Source organism: Poromitra crassiceps, assembly GCF_964638095.1.
Source record: "Poromitra crassiceps genome assembly, contig: HAP1_SCAFFOLD_129, whole genome shotgun sequence".
In the NCBI taxonomy this organism is placed as follows: Eukaryota; Metazoa; Chordata; class Actinopteri; order Beryciformes; family Melamphaidae; genus Poromitra; species Poromitra crassiceps.
In genome coordinates, this window is record NW_028152232.1 from 604497 (window position 1) to 614890 (window position 10394).

The 10394-nt window shown below is 43.8% G+C and overlaps 1 pseudogene across 1 annotated transcript in view; it reads right to left on the reverse strand.

Moving 5' to 3' along the window:
• Positions 1-4617, reverse strand: part of LOC310800863 (myosin-11-like) — a 40586-nt pseudogene extending 35969 nt beyond the window's left edge. Inside the window, exons 1-2 of the transcript in view lie at positions 4516-4617; positions 366-539 (exon numbers count right to left, since the gene is read on the reverse strand). The product of the transcript in view is annotated as a myosin-11-like (transcript). The remainder of the gene's footprint in view (positions 1-365; positions 540-4515) is intronic.
• Positions 4618-10394: the final 5777 nt, after the last annotated feature.

The window sequence follows — 10394 nt, forward strand, 5'->3', positions numbered from 1 at the left end:
CAGTCTCCAGAACGATCCAATCAAATCACCCGCATGTTCTTGCGGTCCCGCCTTACAGTAGTGTTTCAACTGACTCTAGAATGACATGCCAGTCGGAGTCGGACTCAAGTATTATTATTATTATTATTATATTATCATACTTGGAAACCGTTTTATAAAAGCAATATAGCACTCGAGCTGCGTGTGTTGTGGAATATATCCCCCTGCTCAGCAGTTATCCCACTCGGCCTGCGGCCTCGTGGGATAACAGCTGATCAGGGGGATATATTTGGCACAACACACTGGCTCTCATGCTATATTGCTTAAATATAGCCTGATTTACCGGGCATGTTCCAGACTTCATGTGTGGAAATGGCTATATTCACCTTCCCAGCATAGTGAAGCACAGAAAACTCAGTCTTGTCTTTGAGCTGTTTAGGCTTGGCAAATTTGACATGGTTGACATGGTTGTTCATGAGTTTGTCCACAAAGGACACATCTGTGGCTTTGGGGAACCAACACTCCTCATCCAGCAGGGCCAGGATGCCTGGAGGGTCTTTCTGCAGAAAATATGGAGTTATTACCAAGTGAGACTGTGTTACTGAGTGCATGACAGTGTTATTACCAAGCGAGACTGTGTTACTGAGTGCATGACAGTGTTATTACCAAGTGAGACTGTGTTACTGAGTGAGACTGTGTTACTGAGTGAGACTGTGTTATTACCAAGTGAGACTGTGTTACTGAGTGAGACTGTGTTACTGAGTGAGACTGTGTTATTACCAAGTGAGACTGTGTTACCAAGTGAGACTGTGTTACTGAGTGAGACTGTGTTATTACCAAGTGAGACTGTGTTACTGAGTGCATGACAGTGTTATTACCAAGTGAGACTGTGTTACTGAGTGAGACTGTGTTACTGAGTGAGACTGTGTTATTACCAAGTGAGACTGTGTTACTGAGTGAGACTGTGTTACTGAGTGAGACTGTGTTATTACCAAGTGAGACTGTGTTACTGAGTGCATGACAGTGTTATTACCAAGTGAGACTGTGTTACTGAGTGAGACTGTGTTATTACCAAGTGAGACTGTGTTACTGAGTGCATGACAGAGTTATTACCAAGTGAGACTGTGTTACTGAGTGCATGACAGTGTTATTACCAAGTGAGACTGTGTTACTGAGTGCATGACAGTGTTATTACCAAGTGAGACTGTGTTACTGAGTGAGACTGTGTTATTACCAAGTGAGACTGTGTTACTGAGTGAGACTGTGTTATTACCAAGTGAGACTGTGTTACTGAGTGAGACTGTGTTATTACCAAGTGAGACTGTGTTACTGAGTGCATGACAGTGTTATTACCAAGTGAGACTGTGTTACTGAGTGCATGACAGTGTTATTACCAAGTGAGACTGTGTTACTGAGTGAGACTGTGTTATTACCAAGTGAGACTGTGTTACTGAGTGAGACTGTGTTATTACCAAGTGAGACTGTGTTACTGAGTGCATGACAGTGTTATTACCAAGTGAGACTGTGTTACTGAGTGCATGACAGTGTTATTACCAAGTGAGACTGTGTTACTGAGTGAGACTGTGTTATTACCAAGTGAGACTGTGTTACTGAGTGCATGACAGAGTTATTACCAAGTGAGACTGTGTTACTGAGTGCATGACAGAGTTATTAGCAAGTGAGACTGTGTTACTGAGTGCATGACAGTGTTATTACCAAGTGAGACTGTGTTACTGAGTGAGACTGTGTTATTACCAAGTGAGACTGTGTTACTGAGTGCATGACAGAGTTATTACCAAGTGAGACTGTGTTACTGAGTGCATGACAGAGTTATTAGCAAGTGAGACTGTGTTACTGAGTGCATGACAGTGTTATTACCAAGTGAGACTGTGTTACTGAGTGCATGACAGAGTTATTACCAAGTGAGACTGTGTTACTGAGTGCATGACAGTGTTATTACCAAGTGAGACTGTGTTACTGAGTGCATGACAGTGTTATTACCAAGTGAGACTGTGTTATTGAGTGCATGACAGTGTTATTACCAAGTGAGACTGTGTTACTGAGTGCATGACAGAGTTATTACCAAGTGAGACTGTGTTACTGAGTGCATGACAGTGTTATTACCAAGTGAGACTGTGTTACTGAGTGCATGACAGTGTTATTACCAAGTGAGACTGTGTTACTGAGTGCATGACAGTGTTATTACCAAGTGAATGACAGTGTTATTACCAAGTGAGACTGTGTTATTGAGTGCATGACAGTGTTATTACCAAGTGAGACTGTGTTACTGAGTGCATGACAGTGTTATTACCAAGTGAGACTGTGTTACTGAGTGCATGACAGTGTTATTACCAAGTGAGACTGTGTTACTGAGTGCATGACAGTGTTATTACCAAGTGAGACTGTGTTATTGAGTGCATGACAGTGTTATTACCAAGTGAGACTGTGTTACTGAGTGAGACTGTGTTATTACCAAGTGAGACTGTGTTACTGAGTGCATGACAGTGTTATTACCAAGTGAGACAGTGTTACTGAGTGAGACTGTGTTATTACCAAGTGAGACTGTGTTACTGAGTGAGACTGTGTTATTACCAAGTGAGACTGTGTTACTGAGTGCATGACAGTGTTATTACCAAGTGAGACTGTGTTATTGAGTGCATGACAGTGTTATTACCAAGTGAGACTGTGTTATTGAGTGCATGACAGTGTTATTACCAAGTGAGACTGTGTTACTGAGTGCATGACAGTGTTATTACCAAGTGAGACTGTGTTACTGAGTGCATGACAGTGTTATTACCAAGTGAGACTGTGTTACTGAGTGCATGACAGTGTTATTACCAAGTGAGACTGTGTTACTGAGTGCATGACAGTGTTATTACCAAGTGAGACTGTGTTATTGAGTGCATGACAGTGTTATTACCAAGTGAGACTGTGTTACTGAGTGCATGACAGTGTTATTACCAAGTGAGACTGTGTTACTGAGTGCATGACAGTGTTATTACCAAGTGAGACTGTGTTATTGAGTGCATGACAGTGTTATTACCAAGTGAGACTGTGTTACTGAGTGAGACTGTGTTATTACCAAGTGAGACTGTGTTACTGAGTGCATGACAGTGTTATTACCAAGTGAGACTGTGTTACTGAGTGAGACTGTGTTATTACCAAGTGAGACTGTGTTACTGAGTGAGACTGTGTTATTACCAAGTGAGACTGTGTTACTGAGTGCATGACAGTGTTATTACCAAGTGAGACTGTGTTACTGAGTGCATGACAGTGTTATTACCAAGTGAGACTGTGTTACTGATGCGCACTATAACAGGCCTTTATTTAATCCATTTCTGTGTGCCCTTGTGTAGAAGGGGGGAAATAACAGAGAAAATGTTCAATTTCATTTGTGGGCAAACTGAACTGATATCTCAATATGTTTGCCAGCAATAGCCAAGCCAAAATGTCAAGGCCAGCTTAGCGAGATGCTGAACTGGCTCCTCTCAATGCCGTTTTTCAGTGCCATAGAAATGTTTGCTACTCCTCTGGATTTCCATTCTTCTCTTTATCATCACCTCCACATTGTGTCCTTTCCAATCGCTTCCCACTCCTTCTCTTCAAGCCTCCATCTTTCTTTTTGACCCGTCTCTGGGGCCAGTTCTCTATCACTTGAAAGCGCGAGAGTCAAGGTCCATTTAGCTAATCCGCTATGTGCCTCTCATCATAGTTTCCCTGCTCCCTCCTTTCTCTCCATTCCCAGGATTCTGTATGTGGCTCTGCATCTCGTGTTCCTTTCAATAGATGCTGCACATGTGGGTACACGCTGCTTTTAGCTTTTGACTGCACGAATGCCACAGAGTGACATACGTGCATTCAATCACATATGCCATTTGCTCACCACCATCCCCTTTGTCCAATTTATGTCTGCTTTCTCATATGATTTTTCTACGCCTCACATTCACTACCCTCCATAATTGGATGCATAATGATCAGACAGAATCAGAAAATGTGCATACATGTGTAACTTCAAGGAAATGAGTTAAGCGATATTGCCTTAAGTTTGCATGAGAATTTGCAACTAGGACACACATCAGTGCAGAGAACGCTAACATGTAATGACATTGCATACATACAGTAACAGTAACATGTAGAGTAATGAAGAAATGCTTAAGGTCATAATAAGCAGCAAAATTAGGCACCTGTACTTTACCATAACGTTGTATTTTAGTCATGGTCTAAGGGCCAATCAGTGCTTAGGAGTACAGTGGGATAGGTTTCCTTCTCCTGCTGTGTGTGTGGGTCAGTGGACCTGTGTGTGTGTGTGTGTGTGTGTTTGTGCTGTGTGTTGATGTGTTTCTGTTGCTATCAGGGGGTTTGCTTGGTAGGTGTATTTCTTCGTGCCTGACCGACTGTCGAGAGCCAAAGCTTCCTTTCATCATCACCTCTGTAATGCACGGCCATATGCATGATGGCTGCCAGTCCCAGTTGATCCCCTCTCCCCGAGACACCCTCCAAAGGTCCCCGCTCTCAGTGAGCTGACTGTCAGCCAACCTGGCAACCTGACACGGTCCACACCACAGGTCCACATGGTGTGGGGCAACCTGGCAACCTGACACGGTCCACACCACAGGTCCACATGGTGTGGGGCGCCATCTATCTTTTGCAGATGGTATAATAAAATGCACAACCACATGCTGATGGAGCTGCTTGTAAGATAGTGTTGCAATGATTCTCATCCCAGAGTTTACGTCACCAAGTCGTCCAACATGTCCACTTTCTGTCCTATTGTGGCTCTTTTTCCAAACAGCCCCAACTGTGTTGATCCTTCCCAATAAGCTCATCCAGAGCCAACATGGAGGGTATTGTGTTCCCCAGTTTCCAGTTACCACCGCTGTGTGTCTATCCATTGAACTACTGAGCCAAGGAAATGGGCCCCGTAATGGCGGCTTGGCCAGAGTGTGCTGTGAGGCGGCGGTCCCTAGCCAGCCGTTTCCAGAGCTGCTTGTAATCTCCCAGGCCCAGTCTGACAGCCAAAGACACATGGTTTTTAAGCTGAATGGTGGTGGCAGGAATCTGGCTGGCGTGCCCACGCCGGGGGAGTGCCAAGGCTGGGCCACAGCTTCCAGATACACTCCCGTTGGCCGCCACTTAGCGGAAAGAGCACCATCCAGCATCGTCTTTCCACGCGTATCTGTCATCTCTACCTGATTTCGACATAATCACCCAGAGCAGCCCGGGGTAATTGTTTTGGGTATGATGAAGTGAGAGCAGCTTGGTGCTATTCTGCTGTTGCAAGATGCTTGAATATAATCTGGCATGTGGCATGGTTTGGGCTTCTGACAGATACACATCGCAGAGCCTCTAGGTGCTTCCATGGTGGATTTAGGGTGAGTACTACTGTAGGCTAGTGGCTGCGGACAGAAAATCCCCAGGGTGAATTATCGTCACTGTCCAATCAAAGTTGCATCTAGTTGATGCGTTACCCTTTTTCTCCGTTTAGGGACGGCCCACAGGAGACGGCCAGGAAACTGGGCGTCTTCGCCGACGGAGAGCCCAATGACCCGCCCAGCAGTACATCCAATCAGGTGCTGATACGTTTCCGTAGTAACACAGAAAAAGGCGGACTGTTTCATATCAACTACCAAGGTCTGTAAAGTAGATTACTTGATCTTACTTCCAAATGTCATGCTCTACATATAATTTGACTCTGTTCACATTTTGGATTCTTTTCAATAAAGCCTACAGATTGCAGTTTTGCCTGCCTCCTCCAATCATTCCTAACGCAGAGATCCTGATGGCCAGCAAGGAATTTAAAATTGGTAAGTAGAAATGCAATAATTTACAAATAGGCTACACACACAAAAACAAAGATAATGGTGACTGTTTTGTGTTAGATGGTGGTCCAAGTCTGTCTGGAGGACGCATAACATTTTAAGCAGTGCATCCTACTGCCAGTTCAGTTTCAGACTCAGGCAGCTCTCGTTAATAACACGTCTCAGAATAGTCCAGGAAGCTCTACGCATAGTACACACACACACACACACACACACACACGCACACACACACACACACACACACACACACACACACACACACACACACACACACATGCACACACACACAAACACATGCACACACACACACACACACACACACACACACAAACAAACACATGCACACACACATAACCACACACACACACACACATAAACACACAAACACATCCGCGCACGCACACACACACACACACACACACACACACACACACACACAAACACACATAAATAACCACACACACACACACACACACACACACACACGCACACAACACACACACACACACACACACAAACACAAACACACATAAATAACCACACACACACACACACACACACACACACAACACACACACACACACACACACAACACACACACACACACACACACACACACACCCTTCCCTCTCAGGGGACACATTGCTAGCCTAGGTAAACCCAGCCACCACGTGACCTGCTCTCTCAGTTCCCAGTCACTAGCGTCTAGACTCCGGGCCATTCAAATCGATTTCCGCGGCGGTTGAAAGACTCCCGCAGACCCGCAGCCACCCCGCAGCCAATGAGTGACGGCGTGACTGCCAACATCAGTCCTGCCGTGATCGGCCAATCAGAGAGTGCGTCTTTGTCAATGACGTGTAACAGCTGCTGCGGCTTAAGCACTGGTAGCCGTTAGCATTTGGCTTCTCTAAAGCATAGCTCCCGAGCTAGCTACTAGCTATATGGCTATGCAACTACGTTGAGGAAATGAAAACAGCTGTTAATGTTAATGTGGGAATCATGGTGGAACCGAATATTTTTTTTTTTGTTTGATACTCTATTCTGTTGTATTGTCATGTGAGAATGAAAACAGCTATAGTAATAGTACTTCAAAACAGTGGTTCTCAAAATGTTTCCACATAAGGATCCTTAAACTGAATAATGTGATGCTAGGTCTGTTGATCAAAATAACACCTATATCGAAATCGGATTTTAGCGGACCATACAAGCCGGGGCTTCAGAGCTGATCACCTGGACACATTTTACGGCGAAATTATCTGATAAACTTGTCTGTGCAGCTCTGTGGTGATCAGCTAATGTCTTCATAGCATTGTGATTATGATTTAATGCATTATGGAAGATAAACGCTGGAAGGCTGGGTAGCATTAGCTAACGTCATCCAGGCTACAGTAACATTAGGCTATTATAGTTATGAAACGCTGATTCAAACGTTACAATAATAAGACACAATAGGAGGCAGATACTAGATACTCTGACACAGAAAGGCAGACAAGCTAGCAGCAGGGATCTTGTCACACTGATTCCAGATAAACTCGTCTGTCTAGCCAGCTATATGCCAATGTAAGGCTGGGTAGCATTAGCTAACGTCATCCAGGCTATACAGTAATAGGCTATTATAAAGTTTTCTCTCTCCTGCTGCAGGTAGGATGATGCACATAAATATAGCCTACATTATGTAAAGTCATTGCATAAATGTGTTTTTATTGTAAAACTAAAATGTGAAGTAGAGCCAAGTTATTGGAGCGGACATCACAGTAGGAGATGCCAGTAGAAGCGCGTTACGCTGTCACTTACCTAAATTACGTTAAATCGACGAGGGGTATATATAGACCCAGGATTACATATATGTTTCACATAGGGTGGTGTTTTCATTTCGATGTTTTATTTGGTCCAATATTGAAATGTTATACAATTGCAGGTTGTGTTACCATTACACAAAATTGAGATCTACCTTCATATCTATTTCGGCTCATTTGGTTGCTATTTAGTAGCGAAATACAGTAGCACAATGCATGCTGGGAGGAAGTGAACAACAACAAACCATAACAAACGCATCACAGAATGAAGCCTAATCTCTCCTGAGATTATAACGTTAACCTGTTAGGACGCTGTGAGCTTGTGTATATAAGTCCAGAGAACTTGATGAAAACAAAGTGACAAAATATCCTGGCATCGGGTACACGAAAATTAACGTTATTAAATGCTGTAACGTTAACTGTAATTATCATGTGTATTGTTTATTTAGCCTACTCCATCTCTCAACCCATTTTGATGCTGAACCAAATGACCAGTCCGGCTGCAATGATTGATTTGTGAGGCAGCATTATGCCAATGGAAGGCTGGGTAGCATTAGCTAACGTCATCCAGGCTACAGTAACATTAGGCTATTATAGTTATGAAACGCTGATTCAAACGTTACAATAATAAGACACAATAGGAGCCAGTTACCCTACTGTAGCTAGAGAGATTAATTTCAGACCACCAGATATCACCATATTTGTTATTAAATGCTGTAACGTTAACGGTAATTCTCATGTGTATGGTTTATTTATAAGCATTCATTGATTGAAGCAGAGTGCTGGTCGGTTAAGTTTCTCTGTAGTCATGTCCTCTGCTCCAATCTTCAGTTCAGTTTCTTCTGTCTCTCGTCCAGCAGCTGCAGATGTCATCTTTATCCACGTTATTGATGATTATTTATAAAAAAATCTCATTGTGTAAATATTTTACAGACAGATAAACCATACAGATTTGTTGTAATTGTGAACACATAAGGGAGCAAAGACATGGTTTTCAAGTATAACACAATGTACAACTTTTATTCAAAGACAGGATTGAAAAATATAGGTCACTTGTATTCACTTCAGTAATGTCAGGTCTCAGTCGCATTCACGCTAACTTAACGTCTAGCTATAGCTAGGTTACATCTGGATTATGTATAATATACAGTATAATACTACGATCACTAGGTCATGACATTCACATTAACGCCTCCAAAAATCTACTGTAGCTAGCTAGCGTTAAATAGGTTTATCTGTAACCACGCTGAAATGTGAGGGCATTAACGTTAATATTTCAATTAGGTCAAACACACCTTACCGTTATGACTGCGGCCGTTTTTGATTAACATTAGCGTTAAGTCCATGATCAAATCTAGCATTTCGGTATATTCAGTGTGTGTGTGAAAAGGATGTTAGCATGCTAGCATTATTAGCACAGAATGTATACAGTCCATGGTACAACGTTAGGCCTTCAAGTCCTGAGGCGAACAGCGCCGGAGGATGAAGTCTGCAGACTGGCATTCAGTGTCCAGCATAACAAGCACGCCTGTTTCCTCATCAGGTTGGCAGCAGCTGACCAGTTGCCCTTCTCCACAATACCTGCGTAATATAAAACGTAGCAGTTACTGTATGTTACACGTGGCTAACGTTAGCTAGCTTCTGACATGTTTTTCTAGAATTCATTAGATCGTTAAATGCTCCCGTAATCTAGCTAACCCCCACACAGCCGATGAGGAAGTCAGTCATTTATCGAATGTCTTTCTTACCAAACACAATTACGCTAGTTTCTGAGATAATATATAGTGTGGCATATACCTGTGAATAACATATTCTTACCTGGAAATCACACATCGATCCGTAGGCCAGCTCTGAGTCTGTTTACATTTCGGGCGGAGGGGGGCTTGGTTGGTTGTAGCTGGTTGTAACCATTTGCGTGTTAGCAGTACTGAAATGAAAAGTGTTAGCTCGCTTGCTAACAACAAAGGTCGCAGAGCGATGACGCCATCTGCTGCACTGCGCATGTGCTCTGTGCACAAAGCTGGTTGGATGAAGGTTGCGTAATGGAGCGGTCTATCGGGGGGGGCCCAACAACCGCAGGAAATCGTTTAGCACAGGCGGGGGACCAGACCATAGTGACTGAGAACAGGTCTGAGAGCAGGTCACGTGGGGGATGGGTTTACCCAGGCTAACACATTGCCCCTGTTACACTGACTACACATCCCAAAAGACAACGGTATAGAATGCTGACTCACAGCCAAACTACATTACCCAGGGAGCTCCAGGGCAACACTATAAATGAATGATGATGACAAAGTTATCAGAGAGCCAGAGGGATTGTGAGCAGGTGCTCTCATTCTCCCTGCAAGACAGTGGAGATTAATTCTACCTATCTGTTTATTTGCATACCTCCTTGGCTTGTGATTATTCAGCAACACCAAGGCAGAGACACTGACCTATAGCGTTTCATCTCCAGGGGGCCCCAATGGGGATTCAGTATGGCTCTGTTCCCCCGCTGTTAACTCTAACTTTGTCTCTCACCGACACACACGTGGGTTTCCCCTGTGTCAGGCCAGTGTGGCCCTGTGTCAGTTCCAGTGTACAGGCCAAGGCCTGCTGACGGGTGTGTATCAACACGTTATGGCTTGTGTTACAGGGTGGGCTTTAATGTGTTTCTCTTATCTTATCAAACCACTTTGGCTTCGCTTTAGTCTCGGCCAGTGGTTCTCAAAGTTTTTTGGCTTCAGTACTAGGGGGTCGCATGAAGTAGTCGACATGTCGACGCGTTGACGTAACTATCACCGGATGACATCGTTTGAGA